Below are 20,344 nucleotides of genomic sequence, written 5' to 3'. Positions count from 1 at the left end.
TTGGATAGGTTGGGTAAGTGGGCAGATGCATGGCAGATGCAGTATAATGTGGATAAATGTGAGGTTATCCACTTTAGTGGCAAGAACATGAAAGCAAATTATTACCTGAATTGTGTCAGATTAGGAGAAGGGGAGGTGCAACGAAACCTGGGTGTGCTTGTACATCAGTCACTGAAAGTAAGCATGCAGGTACAGCAGGCAGTGAAGAAAGCTGATGACATGTTGGCCTGCATTGCAAGACGATTTGAGTTTAGGAGCAAGCAGGTCCTACTGCAGTTGTGCAGGGCCCTGGTGAGACAGCACTTGGAGTATTGTGTGCAATTTTGGTTTCCTAATTTGAGGAAGGACATTATTGCTATTGAAGGAGTGCAGCGTAGGTTCACCAGGTTAATTCCCGGGATGGCGGGACTGACATATGTTGAAAGAATGGGTCGACTGGGCTTGTATTTGCTGGAATTTAGAAGGATGAGAGGATATCTTATAGAAACATATGAAATTATTAGAGGATTGGTCAGGGTAGATGCAGGAAAAATGTACGTAAAAGATACGGGAGTTTGTACATTCACCCGGTGACCGCGTGGGTTTTCTCCGGGTGCTCCGGTTTCCTCCCACATCCTTAAGACGTGCAGGTCTGTAGGTTCATTGGTTTCTGTAAATTGTTCCTCATGTGTAGAATAGAACAAAGTATACAGTGGATCACTGGTCAGCATGGACTCGATGGGCTGAAGGGCCTATTTCCACACTGTTACTCTAAAACTAAAACTGCATGAATAGCTGTTTTGATTAATGCAGTATTTTGTAAACTGTGAATTTGTAATAAGAGCTCCTTGTTTAGGACAAAGAGAGGTCAGTGCCTCCTGCCATCCACTCCTGGCCCATCCACTCCTGCCATCCACTCCTGGCCCATTCTCCCCTGGTCAATTCTCCCCCGCTGTCCTCAATACTCCCCTGATTGGAGACGTCAGACAGACTTGGATTATTTTCTCCGGAACACCAGAGTGGCATTTAAAAGAATATTGGATCTCATGAATATAGAGTGAATGGAGGGGATGGGGGGGGGAGGGATAGGGGATGGGGAGCAGAGAGGGGATAGGAGTAGAGAGGATGGGGGTAGGGAGGCTGGAGGAGGGAGGGGATGGGGGGGAGAGGGGATGGGAGGGGGGAGAGAGGGGATAGGGAGAGAGGATAAGGGATAGGGAGAGAGGATAAGGGATGGGGAGAGGGAATGGGGGAGAGGGGGTGTGGGGGGGAGGGGATGGGGGGAGAGGGGGTGTGGGGGGGGGAGAGGGGGTGTGGGGGGGAGGGGATGGGGGGGAGAGGGGGTGTGGGGGGGAGAAGGGATGTGGGGGGGGAGAGGCGATGGGGGAGAGGGAATGGGGGTAGAAAGGATGGGGAGGGAGGGGGTGGGGGGAGAGATTGGGCTGGGGGAGAGGGGGTGTGTGGGGGGGGGGGGAGGGGGGGTAAGAACTGGTGTTTAACGGGAGGGGTGAATCAGACCAAAACACATAGTGCTGGAGGAACTCAGCAGGTCAGGCAGCACATGGGGAGGGAAAGGACAGACGACCTTTCAGTTTGGGACCCTTCTTCAATGTTAACTCCAATGCCTGTCTGACTCCTTCACTAAACCCAACCCGAGGTTTTTCCAAACTTCCCAGCATTGTAAGTGGCCGTGGTATTCATGACATCTTTGCCGCCGCGGTGTGTTGTTAAACACACACACACACAAATGCCTCATTGACAAAACACCTCCCCCCCTCTCCCCTGAAGCCAGGGCTGAGTTTACATTTGGGGATTAGGAACGAAATGGGGAAATTTCACTCAATCCCGAGAAAATTTACTAACTCCGGGTTCAGTAGGTTTGCTACGTGAGCCACAACGATGGAGGAGACTGTTTACAATATTTACCAGCCAGGAGCCGCTGAACAACGGGAGATTTCTTCTTGCCCCAGTCGGATTTAAAGGGGCTTCCACCTTCAAACGAGGGCGAAATGTACAAGACGCCTTGTGTCCGAGTCCCCGCGGTTCTCAGCGCTGCGGCCAGCAAGTAGTTAATGATCCGAGTCGCTCGTCGCTGGTCATTTCAAGCCAGACTCACGGCCTTTGCAAACCCCCAAGAAGAAAAAAAATAACTTGCAGACGGCTTTTTTCAATTCCACTGTTGCTGCTGGAGCGGATTTCCTGCCTCATCCGCCCTCCTCTGGCAGGGAACGAGTCTTCTTTCTCCTCCCCACACCCATAACAGATCCAAGCCACACATACAACACTCACTCACTCTCCCCCCTCCCTCCCGTGGGGTCCCGTCTCCTACCCGTGGCAGCGAGGGAGGGGGAGAGACATTGAGAAAGTCCGGCTGCCAGAGGAAGCCAGAGACTGAGAGACACAGAGACTGAGAGAGGGAGATGACGGCTTGTCTGCTGGGGGAAATGGAGACGGTGGGTTGCCCGGGGGAGCGAGGCGCCGGCGGGGGTGGATGGTGGGAAGCCTGTTGCTTCTATCCCGGAGGGGACAACAAGTCACAACCACCCGCCTGACACACCATGGGCGCGCCCCTCTCTACTCTAACCGTAGCTTTCCTCTTTGTCTAAGCAGATGCCTCATTCTCCACCACACCCCCTCTCCTCCCGACTAGCATCCTAGACAACCCAACCCCTATTCCCCTTGGGCAACCCAGCCCTGTCTCTCTCCCCCCCGCCCTGAATAACGGAATGTGGATAACCCCCTTGGACAACCCAATGACTGTCATTGAGCAACTCAGTTCCTATCTCCTTAGACAACTTAATGATTCCTCCTGGATCTATCTGGCCAATCCAAACCTATCCCAGTGACTATCCAAGTAGACAAAAATGCTGGAGAAACTCAGCGGGTGCAGCAGCATCTATGGAGCGAAGGAAATAGGCAACATGTTGGGCCGAAACCCTTCTTCAGACCCTTCTCAACCCTTCTGCAGTGACTATCCAACTTGGGCAACCTAATGACACTCACCTGGACAACCCAATGCCTCTCCCTTGGGCAACCTGGTCACTATCCCCCCTGGGCAACCTAGTTGAAATCCCCCTGGACCACCCAGTTTCTATTCCCTTGGGACAACCCAAAGCCACTCCCTTGGACAACCCAGGATTACCTCCTTGGACAATCCAGTGCCTCTACTTTCACCCATTTCTCACTCACCCTCCTCATTTTATCCACCTATCACTTGCCCTGCTTTGCCTACCTCCACCCGTCCTTTCCCTCTACTCCCCCACTAACTCCACCAGTCTAAAGATGTGTCCCGACCCAAAACATTGTCTATCCAATTCCTTCTACGGAAGCTGCCTGTCCCGCCGAGTTCCTCCAGCACATTGTGTTTCCCTCTAACTGCCCCCTCCCATTAAACGCCAGAGTGTCCCCTCCATTGGACAAACCAGTGGCCCCCTTCCTGTGTACACCAGAGCCTCAAGCAACCCACCACAACCAGAGAGCAGTCCTGAACTACCATCTACCTCCTTGGTGACCCTCGGACTATCTTTGATCGGTCTTTGCTGGCTTTACCTTGCACTAAACGTTATTCCCTTATCATGGTAGACACAAAACGCTGGAGTAACTCAGCGGGTGAGGCAGCATCTCTGGAGAACACAAAACGTTGGAGTAACTCAGCGGGTGTGAAACTGCTGGAGTAACTCCAGGGATGTTGCTTCACCCGCTGAGTTACTCCAGCAGTTTGTGTCTACCGTTGATTTAAACCAGCATCTGCAGTTCTTTCTTACACATTCCCTTATCATGTATCTATCCACTGTAAAGGCTCGATTGTAATCATGTGCTACCTTTCCACTGACTGGATAGCACGCAACAAAAGCTATTCATGGAATCTCGGTACATGTGACAATAAACTAAACTGAACATTTCCCAGCCAGGGGCCTGTGTGTCCTGCCATAAACCCAGTGCCACACCCCCCATAATCAGGTCTCTCTGTCCCTCCCAGACACCTTCCTGTGGCAAGACATGACAGTAAGTTTAAAGCACTGTAAGGTTTTGGATTGGGGGGGTTTGTGGGGGGGTTTGCGGGGGGGGGGGGGGGGGGTTACTGCTTTGTCCAAGGTAGTGGCATTTAAGAGGCTCATCGATAGGACCATGTACATGCAGGAAGTGGAGGATTTTTGTTCACAAACTAAACAACATCTATTTCAGAAGTTAGACACAAAATGCTGGAGTAACTCAGCGGGACAGGCAGCCTCACTGGAGAGAAGGGATGGGTGAGGTTCCTCTGTCGAGACCCTTCAGACTGAGGTCACTTCAGACTTATCCAGAGATGCTGCCTGACCTGCGTAGTTACTCCAGCATTTTGTGTCTATCTTCATAGCCCTGTCCCACTGTGCGAGTTCATTCCAAGAGCTCTCCCGAGTTTAAAAAAAATCCAACTCGTGGTAAGGACGGAGAATTAACGTAGCGTCGTACGTCGGAGCTCGGGGACGTCTCTTAGCGCTAACGGCAGGTACTCGGGAAGACTCGCTAACGGCAGGTAAGCACGGGAAGACTCGTGAAGATTTTTCAACATGATGAAAAATGTCCATGAGAGCCCCGAGTACCGACGAGTGGCCATTGCCGTAAATCTCCGAGTTCGAATCAGGGCAAACTCGGGAGAGCTCTTGGAATGAACTTGTACCGTGGGATAGGGGTTTCTGTTTGAACCAGAATCTGTTGGTTCCTATCGCAGTTCCTATCTAAACATCCACTTCAGGGTCACTCAGCTCAGGATTAACTTGATGGAATTTGTGACGTCAATTTCCAATGGTGAACAACGCCCGTCCCTATCTCATCCAACTTGACCTCCCCCCCCCCCGGTCTCTAACATGTCAGCCTGGGTGTCCACACATAACAGTCAATGAGCAGAATTTCCCAGCATCTGAGCAATGGAAAGAATGACGCACCCAGTCTCCGGGAATCTTTGACTCCAGATGTTGGAGATTGGACCACGCATTTCAGCGATGGCTGAGGCTGGCTATTTCCGCCTCTGTAACAATGCCCATCTCCACCCCCAAAATGAGTCAACAGTAAAATCCTCAAAAGCAGAATCAGGGCCGTACACCAAAACTACAGAACTTATTCCTTTTAACTGCGTCGGAAGGAACTGCAGATGCTGGTTTAAACCGAAGATAGACACAAAAAGCTGGAGTGACTCAGTAACTCAGCGGGACAGGCAGCATCTCTGGAGAGAAGGAATGGGTGACGTTTCGGGTCGAGTCCCTTCTTTAGACTGAACCTACGTTCAGAGATGCCAAAGAGATTTCATAACCCCATCGTAAGTTGATGAGCACCTGCTAGTAGCAGTCAAATACGGGACAATGGCGGTCCTGTATGGGACAAACCAATTTAGCCCAATATACGGGATGTCCCGGCTAATATACGGGACAGTTGGCAACCCTAATCACAGGCGTCCTTTATTGATTCAACTTGACGCAAAAAATCCCCAGAACAAGACATCGAGCTTGTATTTATCTCACAACCATATCCACCAATACGCAGATTTCAAGGGCATTTATCATGGCTGCTTATGGGATTGTGTTATTTAGTTCAGTTTAGTGATAAGCAGTGTGGAAACAGGCACTTCGGCCCACCGAGTCCGCATCGACCAGCGATCCTCGCACATTAGCATTATCCTACATTTACATTTATACCAAGCCTACAAACCTGCACGTCTTTGGAGTGTGGGAGGAAACCGAAGATCTCGGAGAAAACCCACGCAGGCTACAGGGAGAACGTACAAACTCCGCACAGACAGCACCCGTAGTCGGGATCGAACCCGGGTCTCTGACGCTGTAAGGCAGCAACTCTACCGCTGCGCCGCCCATTGTTCTTCAAGCAAAATATTACATTTTGCCTCCATAACAAAGAAGAATGGTCTTTAGAAATAGCTTCATTGACTTTGACATTCTTTTGGAATTTTGAGGTCATGAATGGTACGGTAGAAATATTTTTCTTCCTCTTTCACTCTTGCTGTATTAGCATGTTGCGTCTTTATGGTTGGAGTGTGGGTGTGAGGCAAATCTCCCCTTTCTATGAGCTGTTTTTTTTAAATTTGTTCTTGTAAAGGCTCCATTTTTTTCCATTCAGAGTTGCCTCATCTGTTTTAGTACTGAGAAAGGCACAGAGAGCTGGAGTAACTCAACGGGTCAGGCAGCATCTCCGGAGAAAAGGGATAGGTGACTTTCCAGGTCGAGACCCTTCTTCCGACTGAGAGTCAGGGACTCCATTATTACTCCAGCATTTTGTGTCTCTCGTCAGCTTCTCTGGAGAACATGGGTCACATGGATAAGTGTTGGGTCGGAATCCTTCTTCAGACTGATAGTGTCGGGAGGTGAAAACTGGAAGAGAGGAGGGGCAGGACAAATCTTGGCAAGCAATAGGTGGATGCAGTGCAGGTGCTCCAGAGGTGGTTTGAGAACTATACAGCATGGAACTGGCCCTTCGGCCCATCTTGTCCAAGTCTGCACACTGAGTTAGTCACATTTGCCTGCATTTGGCCCATAGGCCTCTAAACCTTTCATAACCTACATCTGCCCAAACATTTTAAAAGCCACAAGTGCATCTGCTTCTATAGTTTCCTTCTATTGTATAGATCCTATAGCTTGAATCTAGCTCATCCTAGATGTGGACTACCCTCTGAGTGGAAAGAATTGCCCCTGAAATTCCTCTTAAATTTCCCCCTCTCAGGGGAGAGAGGTCGGAAGGGGGAAGAAAGGTGGTGGGAAGAAGTACATAGAAACATAGAAACATAGTAAATAGGTGCAGGAGTAGGTCATTCGGCCCTTCGAACCTGCACCGCCATTCAATATGATCATGGCTGATCATCCAACTCAGTATCCTGTACCTGCCTTCTCTCCATACCTCATGATCCCATTAGCCACAAGGGATGCATCTAACTCCCTCTTAAATATAGCCAATGAAATGGCCTCAACTACCTTCTGTGGCAGAGAATTCCAGAGATTCGGGGGAGGGGGGATGTATGGGTAGTTATCTGAAACTAGAGAATTCAATGTTCATACTGTTGATTTATAAGCTACTCAAGTGGAATATGAGATGCTGTTCCTCCAGTTTGAGGATGTCCTCACTTAGATAATGGAGGAGGCCCAGGACAGAAAGGTCAGTGTTAGAATGGGAAGAGGAGCTAAAATAGTTAGCAACCAGGAGATCCAGTAGGTGTTGGCAGACTGAGCACGAGTGTTTGGTGAAGTGGTTGCCAAGCCTATGCTTGGTATCGACGATGAGGTTAGAGAAGGTGCACACAAACCTCAGTCTCACCTGGAAGGACAGCTGGGGTCCCTGGATGGATGTCAGGGAGGGGCATAGGGACAGGTGTTGCATGTCCTGCAGTTGCAGGGCAAGGTACCTGGGGAGGGGGTGGGTTGGGTGGGGAGGGAAGAGTGAACCAAGGAGTTGCAGTGGGAGTGGTCTCTGCGGAAGGTGGAAAGGGGTGCGGATGGGAAGATGTGACCGCTGGTGGGATCATGTTGAAGGTGACGGAAATGTCGGAGAATGATGTGTTGGATGCGGAGGCTGGTGGGGTGAGGACCAGGGGATGTCTATCCTAGTTCCAACTGGGGGGAGGAGTGAGAGCAGAACTATGGGACAAAGAGGAGATGGGGATTCATCTATGACAGCAGGGGAGGGGGAACCACATTTACTAAAGCATGAGGACATCTCGGATGTCCAAGAATGAAAAGCCTCTCCTTTTTTTTTTTTTTTTTTTTTTTTAATTTTTTATTATGAAACTACTTTTATTCAAAAAATAAACATAAACATAGAGTATTAACACAATCAAAGACTGCCTATGCTGACAGTTTACAAGCAAATGATCATCAAATTAATAACATCAACGTCAACTGGACCCACGAAATGGCCGTTGAAGGTCGAGTGTTCCATTTATCAACAAAACACTCGACCTTCAACGGCGACCAGTATTCATGGAAAGCCTCCAAAGTCCCCATGGACACCACGTGTTCCCTCTTAACACTTAAACAAAATTATCAAATTAAAATATTAACATTCTTATCGATAATATATTCAACCTCCTGTGGTGACCAGCGTGCACAGAAGGCCTCCACAGTCCCCATGGACACCGCGTGTTCCTTTTCTAGGGACACGCGAGCTCGGACGTAACCCCGGAAAAGGGGCAGGCAGGCGACCGGTGTGCGGCCATCGACTGCCCGCTGCCTGGACCCGCGAATGGCCATCTTGGCCAGGCCCAGGAGCAGACCGACAGGGAGACCCACTCCTCCCTCCCAACCTTCCCCCCTCTGCACCGGATGCCCATAAATTAATAATGTTGGACTAAAATGTAGCCAAAACTTGAGGAGCAGCCCTTTCAGATACTCGAACAGTGGCTGCAACCTCTCACACTCTATGTACACATGGAACACGGTCTCTTCCTCACCGCAGAAATGACAAGCAGGGGAGGAGTCCGTGAACCGGCTCAAATACCTATTACAGGCCACGGCTTTGTGCAACACTCTCCACCCCAGGTCCCCGATGTAAAGGGGGAGGACTCCCTTGTAGAGAGACCTCCACTGGGGACCGCTCCCCTCGTCAGGTGGTAACACGGACCGCCAGGGTGTGTCTGGACGAAAGACGAGGGCGAGGAAGTGGAGAGTGTGCAGGAGCAGCCTGTACAGTACGCGCCTCTCCGCGTCACAGAACGGTACGCTGGGCATCTCGGAAAGGCGGCTCATGTTGCATGGGGCCGACTCTCGGGGAGGGACCCGGGCCGTGGGCCCTACGAACAATTCCGACTGAACGGGGGCAAGCTCGTCCGGAATCGTTCCATGCACACGTCTCTCCTCAACACCCACCATCACAGCCACGACACCCCCCTCCCCCTGAGGAGTAGGGCCCTGGCTGAAGGTGACCAAATTCCTGGCCTTCAAGAGGTCACGGTAAAAGCCAGGCAACTCCCGCCTAGCGCGTCGACTCATGCCCGCTAATGGGAGCCGTAAGCCCTCCTGAAGGCAGCGCCCCTGGCGTAAAAAATACGTCGCCAACACGTGCCATTTAGGAGGGTAGTCCGAGTAGACGTACCTCCGCAGGGTCCTGAGTCGGAGAGCCGCCACCTGGGTGCGAATACAGACCAGCGCCTGACCACCCTCCTCCAATGGGAGACTCAGAACCCCAGCAGAGACCCAGTGGTTCCTCTCGCCCCAGAAGAAGTTGACCAATCTCCTCTGTAACATGGTTATAAAATAAGAGGACGGGACCATAGTGGCCATCCGGTACCACAGCAGAGAGGCCACCAGCTGGTTAATAACTACAGCCCTGCCCCGGTAAGAGAGCACACCAAGTAGGCCGGACCAACGTCCCAGCCGGGCAATCACCTTCGCCTCCAGCTCCTGCCAGTTCGCCGGCCACCCCCTCTCATCGGGACTCAGGTAGACCCCCAGATAGAGGAGGTGCGTGGTATTCCACGCAAAACCTGCCATCTCCTCCGGCAGGGAGTCCACCTGCCACCTACCCATCAAGAGACCAGAACACTTCCCCCAGTTGATCTTGGCGGAGGAAGCAGCCGAGAAAACCTGCTGGCACTCACGCATCAGATGTGGGAGGGACGGGCAAATTGGGAGCAGATGTGGCAGGGACGGGCAAATTGAGAGCAGGGGATGGCGTCTTTGCAAGAGGGAGGGTTCGTGGGAGGATTAGTTATGAAAATGAAAACGAAACCGAGTTAAAAATAAAATCATAGTTGGTTTCCACAGAGCACAGAGATTGTGAGGTAATTGCTTGTGATGGACATCAAATGCTGGAGAAACTCAGCGGGACAGGCAGCATCTCTGGAGAGAAGAAATGGGTGACATTTTGGGTCGAGACCCTGCTTCAAACTGATCATCGCTATATGTGATCTATAACGTCGCTGGAGAGTCTGCTTACAGAGTTTTATTGTTGCCCTGGCGCTGGCTTTAAGCCAGCTGTGTCCCCAGAGCTCAAATTAAACATTTTCTTGATGGTTCAGTGATTTACCAGTTCGTGTAGGACTGCGTACAAAGTAAACTCATGAGGCTTGGGAAGGGAAAATTTACCATGGTGGTTTGAAAAGAGTCGCTGTATAAGTCATGCAGTGAGCAATTAAATCAGGTCCTGTTTATTTCCGTGTCATGTCATTAAACGTCAATACAGGAGTGAAACTCAGTGACTACAATGTCCCACTGTGTCCACACCCCCTGATGTGGATCGTGCTCATGTCAGACAGGCATCAGTTTTGTTCGAGTCCACACCGACCATCGATCATCCGTTCTCCCCAGTTTTATGTTGTCCCACGTTCACATCCGCTCCCTACACACTTGGGGGAAATTTACAGAGGGCAATTAACCCACAAACCCGCACGTCTTTGGGATGTGGGAGGAAACCGGAGAACCCGGAGGAAACCCACGCAGTCGCAGGAAGAACGAACAAACTCCACTCAGAGGTCAGATTGAACCTGGGTCCCTGGCACTGTGAGGCATTAAATCTCATTAGTTCTCATTCTCATGCGGGTGCTCACCCCGCCTATCTTTTCCAAACCTTTCCACCCCCCCCCCATACTGAAGGAGGACCCCGCCGATGAAACATTGTCTATCCATTCCCTCCACAGATGCTGCCAGACCCGCTGAGTTCTTCCAGCGCTTTATGTTTTGCCAGGGACACAGGCCTGATCTATCTGCTAACCAGCCTGGATATGTACTGGAGTCTCGGAGGCCTCCGAGCCTGCCTCATGAACATTCCCGACACTACAAGTGCAAGCTTGCATCATTTCTTCTGCTGATAATTGCACTCTAGTCGAGAGGAGGGGAACAGCAAGCCTTTCTTGCCTGAACGAGGTGAGCAGTGACAGCACTGTAATTAGCGAAGAAACACATGCAAGAATTTGGATGGTACATCTCTCTAACTGTTCATAATATTGTTGCCTCTGGGCTGCGAGACAGAGAGGGTGGTGGTGGCATGAGCGGCTTGGCTTCAACAATCATTAGACATGTTCAAGACATGTGTTCGCATGTTGGTCTGTTACATATTTTTCAGCTGCCTGAAAAGTGGTCACATTTATATTCCTGCAACACACCTCAAGCTGCCTTATTATGAAATGGTAATGTATGAAAGGAATAACATGCCTTAAGGCCAAGTCCTTGGTATTGCTCCCCCCCCCCCCAATCTCTGAACAAGAGTTACGATTACATATACAAGTAGCTGACAGGAAGACTCTTGGCTTGCAGCAAAACGCGGCATGGAGTCTCACTCTCGCACCGGGAGCTGCTGTAGGATTTCCACCCATTGCTCTGGCCTTACAATCCAAAAGGTGGAGACCATGAGTGGTGAATCTGTGGAATTCATTGCTACAGATGGCTGCGGAGGCTATGTCAGTGGATATTTTTACGGTGGAGATTGACAGAAACATTTAATTAGTAAGGGTGTTAGGGGTTATGGGGAGAAGGCGAGAGAATGGGGTTAGGAGGGAGAGATAGATCAGCCATGATTGAATGGAGGGGTGCACCTGATGGGCCGAATGGCCTAATTCTACTCCTATTCCTTGTGACCTTATGAAACATGAATCAGCCATGATTGGATGGTGAAGTAGACTTGATGGGGCCAAATGGCCTTATTCTGCTCCTAGTACTTACGAACATGAACCTCCAGGTTCCTTGGCGGAAATAGTACCAATGATTTGTCTTGGACCAACTACAGCCAAGGAGGCTCACCAATGCCTCTCCACAACTCCAATTTCTACAGATAAACTTCTGCATCACAAACCCCCACAGATGCACCATAGCAAGCATGATGGGCTGCATCGCAGTTTCATTTGGAAGCAGCTGTGCCCAAGAGTTGTAGATATTGCCCAGCCCATCACACACAACAGATTTCCTATAGCGAGACACGTGTTGTGAAACAAAGTGATCTTTATTGTGTTAAACAGAGAACAGCCCACACACGACTGGGGAGAGTTCTACATATATATCAGGGCACACCCCTAAGCCACGTGACGTGACCCTGCCAGTCCAAGGGCCAAGGGTTTGCCCAGTAAGCGGGCTAACCTCCACATTCCCATCATTGACTCCATTTTCACTTACAGCAGAAAAGCAGCCAACATGATCAAAGGCATGTCCCATCCGGCCATTCACTCTACCCCCGAATACCATGGCTCAAAAGGTACAGAAGCTTGAAGGCGCGCACCACCAGACTCCCCTCTGCTATCAATCTTCTGAACGGTCCTTTCATAAGCTTGGGCAGTGTCCGAATCAGCTTTGCCCCATTGCGGACATTGGACTTTGTCTCTGGAACAGATGGCTCGCAATGCTGAGAACTATACGCTGCACTCTGTATCTGCCCCTTTGCTCCACCTGTTGTATTTGAGTTTGACTTGATTATATTTATGTATAGTATTATCTGATCTGACATGCAACACTCTGTCGTTCAGTAGACATGACAATAATAAACCTGATTCTAAAAGATTAGCTTGAAAATCACTTCCCACCATCTATATCAGTGGATGGGGTTGCGGGGAGAGAACTTGTATCAATTTGAATTAACAGGAAGCCTGCATTGGTTTGTGACTATGTATTAGTGAATTATTGGAAGAGGTGTGAGGTTTACAGCAGGTTGGTGTTTGAGGCCATTGTGGCGGTAAGAAATCTGCTTCTCATCACGTTTCTCCAACCAAAAACACAAAGTGCTTCCCACCACTGGGGTACAGCTGTGTGGCTATTCCAGCAGGCTAGCTCTGGATTCATAGATGAAGGGATGAACAGCGAAGTAATTTATAGCAGACGCATTAACATCAAGACATGTTTTACAGAAGTCAATTAACCTACAAACCTTTGGAGTGTGGGAGGAAACCAGAGCACCCGGAGAAAACCCACACAGCTCACAGGGAGAATGTACAAACTCTGTGCAGACAGCACCCGTGGTCAGGATTGAACCCTGGTCCCTGGTGCTGTAAGACAGTAACTCTACCGCTGCGCCACTGTGAAGTATTCTACAGCAGACACATGGATCTCAAGACATGTTTTACAGAAGGCCACTTAGCCCACAAACCCGCATGTCTTTGGAGTGTGGGAGGAAACCGGAGCGCCCAGAGAAAACCCACAAGGTCACGGGGAGAACGTACAAACTCCATGCAGATAGCACTCGAGGTCAGGATCGAACCCAGGTCTCTGGCGCTGTGAGGCAAGTACACGTGCCTATTTTAAAGCATTGGCTGCTCAATACTTCTTCCAGAATCTGCTGGCGTTCATTAATTGAGCATAATATTTCTGATTACAGCCAAGTAGGTGACCATCCTGGATATCGGCAGGAGCAACTACTAAATGTTTCTCTGGCTGATGCCGATGACATTCTGAAAGTAGTCTGTTATGTGTATGCAAGCCCTAGTGTGTGTTGAGACTCTGAAATAGTACCTGCCTCAACTACTTCCTCCGGAGAGCAGCCCGTTCCATACACCCAACACCCTTTGTCTAAAATATTACCCCTCAGGTCCTAATTGCTACTGGCTGGGTGTGCGTACACCTCAGTCTTTTAGTTTTGAGATACATCGTGGAAACAGGGTCTTCAGCTTGGTAAAACTGTTAAATTGCCCCTAGTGTGTGTAGGATAGTGTTAGTGTGCGGGGATCGCTGGTTGGTGCGGACCCGGTGGGCCGAAGGGCCTGTTTCCCCGCTATATCTCTCTCAACTAAACTAAAGGGATATCAGAGATACTCTCTCGTTAAATTATCGCAGTCTTCCTGCATAGTGTGGGTAGCCACGGACATTAGCAAGGAACATTGAACCCTTGTGGACATTAGAACCTTAATGTTTGAAACCCGAGGGTGCATTCCAGTACTCTGCCATTGCCTACCCCCTTTCCTTCACCCCAATGGCATCAGTAATAAAGGAACTATTAATCCAATGAATATTTAAGGCAGTCTATAGGATCAGCACTTCTGCGAAAAATTAATGGGTATCACACTAGGTTTTAATTTGTAACAATGAACACGAGTGCCTGTAAATGCTTTTTGATTTTTAATATTCATTTAATGCACGACCGTTTTATTGCAGCAAATTACTGTGATGTGATATTTGCTATATTTATATTTTAAATAGTTGGTCATCTAAAATTATGTTTCCTCACAACTAACCGCCTGTTATTCAGCTTTCCAAAAATGTTCTCCCTGGTATATTTCCCTCACATAGTGGGTGTCAGCATGATCAATGCACAAAAAAAGATACTGTTACAATTTTAAATCGTTATTTTATTAACTTGTCGGACAATTACATGAAGCCTGCCCCAATATCGTGAGGCAACTCGTCAATACCTGCCTTGCCATGCGGAGGAAGGAACTGCAGACGCTGGTTTACACCGAAGATAGACGCAAAGTGTTGGAGTAACTCAGCTGGTCATGCAGCATCATCTGGAGAAAAGGAATAGATGACGTTTTGGATCGAGACCCCTCTTTGGACAGAGTCAGGGGAGTAATGAAGGGAAACTCGCAAGACTCGCAGTGTGCCCAGTGGTATGAAGATTAGTTTAGATTAGTTTAGAGATACAGATAACAAGCCTTTCATCCCACCGGGTCCACGCCAACCAACGATCCCCGCACACTAAAACTATCCTACACACACTAGGGTCAATTTACAATTATACCAAGCCAATTAACCTACAAACCTGCACATCTTTGGAGTGTGGGAGGAAACCGGAGATCCTGGAGAAAACCCAATAAAGTCAAGGGGAAAAGGTACAAACTCCGTACAGACAAGAACCAGTGGTCAGGATCGAACCAGGTGTCTGGCACTGCACCACCATGCCGCCCTATTGATTTGTCTAATTTCTTGTAACCCTTCCATTCCCTCTCTCTCCATCCCTTCCCCACCCTTGTAATCCTGCTAGTGTCACTGTTTGCATCCCTCCATTCTCACCTCTTCCACAGCCAACAATGGACCATTGTGAGCTCCGCCTTTCTTGAGACATCGGTGCCGGCTGTTTGTTCTTTTTCCAGATTGCCCCTGGAGTTATCTCCCATTTTCCACCGTGTGCGGATTTCCTCCATATTCTCTGGTGTATGTTCAAACAGTTCAAGTTGGAACAGAAATTTCAAGGCAGTGAAAACACAAGATCTCTGTACTGCGATGCTGGCTCAAAGCATTGGTTTGTGACATGGATTAGTGAACAAAAAGATTGTGTTGCTGTGTCGAGGGTTGTGCTGAAAGAGTTTTGACTGTGATCCAACGTGTAGAAAATCTGGACTGTAATTGTAGGGAGAAGGAAGCCAAGAGATGCATTAGTCTGGTTAGATCTCCACAATAACATCGCCTAGTGTTGAAAACTGTCGGATTGTCAGTGTACGGGGTGTTATTAAATGCTTTCACTTTATGATAAATCAAATCTCTTCCTGAATCTCTTGTGTGAAAATCAAGCGTTTAAAATCCTTCTTTAAGGTGAAGGGGAAAAGATATAATAGGAATCTGAGGGGTAATCTTTTCACACAAGATGTATGGAACGAGCTGCCAGAGGAGGTAGTTGAGGCAGGGACTATCCCAACGTTTAGGAAGCAGTTAGACAGGTACATGGATAGGGCAGGTTTGGAGGGAAAATGCGGAGAGGTGGGAATAGGCAAGCTGGGACTTGTTGGCCTGGTGTGGGCAAATTCGGCCGAAGGGCCTGTTTCCAGTTCAAGTTCGCGTTTATTGTTACTTAACCAACTAAGGTACAGTGAAATTTGAGTTACCATCCGGCCATACTAAGTGAAAAGAACACAATACACACGTAAAATAAAATTTAACATAAACATCCACCACAGTGGAATCAACATTCTTCATGTGATGGAAGGCAATAAAGTTCAGTCATCTTCCTCTTTGTTCACCATGGTCAACTCTCCGCAATTGCCATTGCCGATGGTCCGATGTCCAGGCCGTCCTGTCGGGAAGATCAAAACTCCGGCATTGGGACAGATTATGGAGCTCCCGAGTCGGCCACTTCTTACCGGCTTCACAGTGTTAAAGGCCATGATCAGCCATGATCATAGAAACATAGAAACATAGCAAATAGGTGCAGGAGTAGGCTATTCGGCCCTTCGAGCCTGCACCGCCATTCAATATGATCATGGCTGATCATCCAACTCAGTATCCCATCCCTGCCTTCTCCCCATACCCCATGATCCCTTTAGCCACAAGGGCCACATCTAACTCCCTCTTAAATATAGCCAATGAACTGGCCTCAACTACCTTCTGTGGCAGAGAATTCCAGAGATTCACCACTCTCTGTGTGAAAAATGTTTTCCTCATCTCGGTCCTAAAAGATTTCCCCTTTATCCTTAAACTGTGACCCCTTGTTCTGGACTTCCCCAACATCGGGAACAATCTTCCTGCATCTAGCCTGTCCAACCCCTTAAGAATTAAATGGCGGTGCTGGCTGGAAGGACGGATGGCCTACTCCTCCACCTATTTTCTATGTTTCCATGTGAATGATATGCTGGTTCTGGATAAAGTCCAGAGGAGGTTTACAAGAATGATCCCATAGGATTGAGTAGATTGATCCCAGGATCAACATATGATGAACGTTTGTCGGCACTGGGCCTGTGCTCGCTGGAGTTAAGAAGAATGAGGGGGGACCTCATTGAAACATACAGAATAGTGAAAGGCTTGGATAGAGTGGATGAAGAGGATGTTTCCACTAGTGGGAGAGTTGAGGACTAGTGGTCATAACTTAAGAATTAAAGGACGCTCTTTTAGGAAGGAGTTGAGGAGGAATTTCTTTAGTCATGGGGTGGTGAATCTGTGGAATGTTTTGCCACAGAAGGCTGTGGAGGCAAAGTCAGTGGATATATTTAAGGCAGAGATAGATAGATTTTTGATTATGGGACATATATTCTTGAATATATGTCATGGGGTTATGGGGAGAAGGTAAGAGAATGTGGTGGGGAGGGAGAGATAGATCAGCCGTGATTGAATGGTGGAGTAGACTTGTTGGGCCGAATGGCCTAATTCTGCTCCTATCATTTATGAACATGGTTTCTGAGTGCTATCTCAGAAATCATGAAATACATATATAATAATAATAATAATAATATATCTTTTATTGTCATTGCACGTCAGTGCAACGAGATTTAGTGTGCAGCTCCACTGATGTACAAGAAAGGTAAATAAATACAATACATAAATAAACAAGCTGAATTGATTGATGTGACCATCTGAGGGAGACTGTCCAAAGGGGGTGGGTGGGGGGGCACTCATTAGGGCCGGTTCAGAGCCGCTATAGCTCTTGGGATGAAACTGTTCCTGAGTCTGGAGGTTCGGGCGTAGAAGGCCTTGTAACGTCTGCCGGAGGGAAGTAGTTGAAACAGACCGTGGCAGGGGTGTGATGAGTCCTTATGGATGCTGAGGGCCTTCCTATTACTGGTGTTGGGAACTTGAAAGGTAACTTGAAGGTACTGGAAGTATCAGTAGGGCAGGCATTCAATAAAACTTTCCACTGTCTCAAGGTCAATTGCTATTATCCTGGGAAACATCTTATTTTACGTTTGATATATCCAGTTATATTAACGCAATTGTCTGTGATTGTCTAATATTATCTACAACACTGGAATAGCTTCTGCCTCACGGCACCAGGGACCTGGACTGGATCCTGACCTCAGCTGCTGTCTGTGTGGAATTTGCATGCTCTCCCTGTGACCACATGGATTTCCTCCAAGTGCTCCGGTTCCCTCTCACGTCCCAAAGATGTGCGGGTTTGTAGGTTAATTGGCCTCCGTAGATTGCCCCTAGTTTGTAAGGAGTAGATGAACAAGTGGGATAACATAGAATCAGTGATGGGTGATCGATGGTTGGCATGGGCTTGGTGGGCCAAAGGCCCTGTTTCCTTCCTGTGTCTCTAAACTAAACTAAATTTAACCAAACTAAGCTAAACAAACTAAACTAAACTAAACTGAAACTCTTAGGAGTTCTGGCTCAGTGGCGCAGCAAGAGAATTGCTACCTTACAGCACGAGAGACCCGGGTTCAATCCTGACAGCAGGTGCTGTCTGTCGGGTGTTTGTACATTCTCCCTGTGACCACATGGTTTTTCTCCGGGTGCCACTTATTCCTCCCACGCTCCAAAGACATACTGGTTTGTAGCTTAAGAAGGAACTGCAGATGCTGGAAAATCGAAGGTACACAAAAATGCTGGGTAGCATTGTATACCTTCGATTTTCCAGCATCTGCAGTTCCTTCTTAACCACTTTGTCTACTCCACTGCGAAATCTCCTCAAGGTATGCCTACTTTGAAGAAGTTCTCCTCCTCTCTCCGGAGACAGTTTCCTTCGCTCCATAGATGCTGCTGCACCCGCTGAGTTTCTCCAGCATTTTTGTGTACCCTGGTTTGTAGCTTAATTGGCTTCGGTAAAGTTGTAAATTGTAAATTGTCCCTCGTGAAGATGATAGTGCTCGTGGATGGGGTGATCGCTGGTCAGTGCGGCCTTGGTGGGCCAAAGGGCCTGGTTCCACGCTATATAAAATCTGTAACATCAGTCGCACACTGCAATCCTTTTGCAGTAAATGTACTACTGAACCATTGAATATCAATGACCAAGCCCCTAAATCTGCTGTCATCATTCTATGGGTATTCATAACCTTGCTTGATGGAGTCAATATTTATGGAATAACTTTAATTATTTCCACTGCCCTTTGTAACAAACAACAGTGTCATTTGTGCTTCAATATATTAATCAAATATCTAATTAGATCAGAAAAATTTGAACATGCACTCACTTACCACCTAATTGCATTGGCCTTTGACTCTGCCTTGCTGAACTAAAAGCTAAATTCTCTCTCTGAGCCATGTACTACAAATATCAGAGTGGTCTCTTGAGGATAAACACACAAGGTTTGCATGAGTCTGTGCCATTAATATTGAAGATTAGTTCTCATTCCCCACCTTCTTCCATAACCTTCGATTATTTTCTAATTCATTTCCCTTCCGAATTACTCTGTTAGATTTTATTTATTAATTTATTTTTTTGGTTTGTTTATTTTATTAGAAGTTAATACAATACAAAACAATACAGTGGCACCTAATTTTAGGTGCCAACTATGTCATACCGTAATCCATTCTATGTACAACCTCTAGTTTTATGTTATGAGTAAGCAAGACAAGAAAAAGAAAACAATAGAAAGGGGAAAGAGTGGAAAAATAGATGGTAGAGAGTAGAAAAATGTGAAGTGTGGATATAAAAAATAAAAATAAAAAAATAAAATAAAAAAGAAAAGGTGGAAAGTAGAAATAGAAGAAAAGGCCCCTTAAAAGAGAATTTTTCAAATCTATATTCGGAGATGTAGATCTATCCACGTCATGAACTGAAATCAGCAATCCTTATGGTACCGCTGCATCACATGATTCCAAAAAGTCGATGAAAGGAGACCAACTCCTTAAGAATTGGTCATATTTATCTATTAGTCGGTGTCTCATTTCTTCAAGGCGTGCTATGTCCATCATATTCCTAATCCACATTTTAACAGTTGGTATGGTTGTATTTTTCCAAAATTTAAGTATCAATTTCTTTCCAATTATTAACCCATAATTAAAAAAATCATTTTGGTCTTTATTTAAATTGGTATCTTCTCCTATTATTCCAAATATAATCCATTCCATTTTGGGTTCTATTCTTGACTTGAAGAGCTTTGTAAATATATCAAATATATCACTCCAAAATTTATTCAACTTTGTACATCCTACAAATGAATGTGTTAAATTAGCGTTTTGAAACAAACATTTATCGCATCTGGGAGAGACGTTTGGATAAAATTTATTCATCCTCGTTTTTGAATAATATAGTCTATGTAATAATTTGAATTGAATTAAATTATGTCTTGTATTAATAGAACAGTTATGTGTATTCATCAAATACTTTTCCCATCTATCCTTTGAGATCTTTATCATTAGCTCATGTTCCCAATCTTCCCTTAGTGCTTCTGTTGAGGGTGATTCTCTATATAATATATTATTATAAAAGTATGATATTAATTTTTGTGAATCAGCCTTAATATTCATTGCTTCTTCTAAAGGGTCTAAAAATATAGTTTGAAATCTATGTATATATTTCTTCATAAAGTCACATACCTGTATATATTTAAAATATTGATTATCCTTCAATTTAAATTTTAATTTTAATTGTTGAAATGATAACAGTTTGCCCAATTCATACATATCCCCTACCTTCCTAATCCCCAGTCTATCCCATTGTTGATATGTGTTGTCGATGAGAGAAGGTTTGAATGCGGGGTTGTTCAATAGTGGGGTTGGTACTGATAAATTATTTAATTTCAAGGATATTTTTATTTGTTTCCAAATTCTTATTATATTGTGAATAATTGGGTTCTTCTTATATATTATACTATTCAATTTTA

The 20,344-nt window shown here is 46.9% G+C and overlaps 1 protein-coding gene across 3 annotated transcripts in view; it reads right to left on the bottom strand.

Annotated features, from left to right (window-relative positions):
- atp8b4 (ATPase phospholipid transporting 8B4 (putative)) overlaps window positions 1-2,281 on the bottom strand; it is a 147,774-nt gene extending 145,493 nt beyond the window's left edge. For 2 of the 3 annotated variants that reach the window (XM_033050631.1, XM_033050629.1), the window contains exon 1: window positions 1,906-2,281. The gene's annotated coding sequence lies outside the window, so the exon portion shown is untranslated. Of the gene's footprint in view, window positions 1-1,838 lie in introns of all 3 variants that reach the window. The other variant, XM_033050630.1, reaches the window with a different exon arrangement.
- Window positions 2,282-20,344: the final 18,063 nt, after the last annotated feature.

Source organism: Amblyraja radiata, chromosome 34 (assembly GCF_010909765.2).
Source record: "Amblyraja radiata isolate CabotCenter1 chromosome 34, sAmbRad1.1.pri, whole genome shotgun sequence".
Classification (NCBI taxonomy): Eukaryota; Metazoa; Chordata; class Chondrichthyes; order Rajiformes; family Rajidae; genus Amblyraja; species Amblyraja radiata.
The sequence above is the reverse complement of the archived record's forward strand: the minus strand, read 5'-3'. Positions and strand labels throughout refer to the sequence as shown.